Here is a 1093-nt window from a genome sequence, read left to right as displayed (position 1 = left end):
TGTGTAAACCTCGGGAGAAAAGTGCAGTTTACAGATTTACAAAGCTTTATTGATACAGTAAACAAAGTTCCATTTTAATGGAACCAAATTTTTCACCAATTGTAGTAATGGATTTACAGGAGGTCTAAGCCACAGTTGGGGAAAAAGGAAGTGTACAGCTTAGGTAAATGTTCCTGGCGAAGTTCTATCTTGGAGAGGTTAACATTCTTAGGAGGTGGGAAGAATGCAGTAAGAAACGCTCGTGTACAAAAAGTGGAGCCTCCACTCCAGCTGGTTTACTAAGCCTATCAACTGCAGTGATGGTAATGGAAAAGCTTCTTATCCACTCTGTACAGTCCTCCAGAAATAATTGCAAAGTACATTTGAATCAGAAAGTATGTGCATAAGTGGGATTAAAGACAGAACTAAAATGCAACAGAAAGCAGATTATTGCAAATTGATTCTTCTGTTCGTAGAGTGCTGCTACGTGCAGAAATTCAGTTCTGTTTTTTTAAACAGCTTGTAGTCATGTTGCCTTCCTAAAAGGATGCAATCAGTACCTAATCAGAACATCCTGAACATGGGCAGTTAGCTCAGACACACTGAAACATGACTGTCCCACTACAGCCTTCCCATGGGTGAACAAACACTTCCCTTGGCTGTGTGTAAAAAGTAAAGCCACAACCAATTGGCAATGGGGATGAGATCCTAATCCAGGATAAAGTGGAATAGAAAACAACTTCAGAATTGGACTAAAGTGGCATTAAGATTGCATAGTGTAGCACTGAGACTGCGAAAACAGCAGGGAGGGAAGAGAGGGGAGCATTTAAAATGCTGGATGTTTGACAGAAATGAATTTGCCTAATACTTATGTGAGGATCAGGGCTACTAATCCAAGAGACCAGATTAGAACAGGCAGTGATAAAAGCTCCAAGAAAGAGAGAACATTTTTACCAAACATATATACAAGATTGGCACCCTGGTTACTGGTGCCTGGAAACAGCAAGCAACATTTTTAGGAAAATCTTGACAGAAAATATCGTAAGTAATTCAAGCCAAAGCAAAACATTCCTGCTTTTGCAACAAATAGAAGAAAATAATAAGTAATATATTA

This window comes from Meleagris gallopavo, chromosome 5, assembly GCF_905368555.1.
Source record: "Meleagris gallopavo chromosome 5, MGAL_WU_HG_1.1, whole genome shotgun sequence".
In the NCBI taxonomy this organism is placed as follows: Eukaryota; Metazoa; Chordata; class Aves; order Galliformes; family Phasianidae; genus Meleagris; species Meleagris gallopavo.
The sequence above is the reverse complement of the archived record's forward strand: the minus strand, read 5'-3'. Positions refer to the sequence as shown.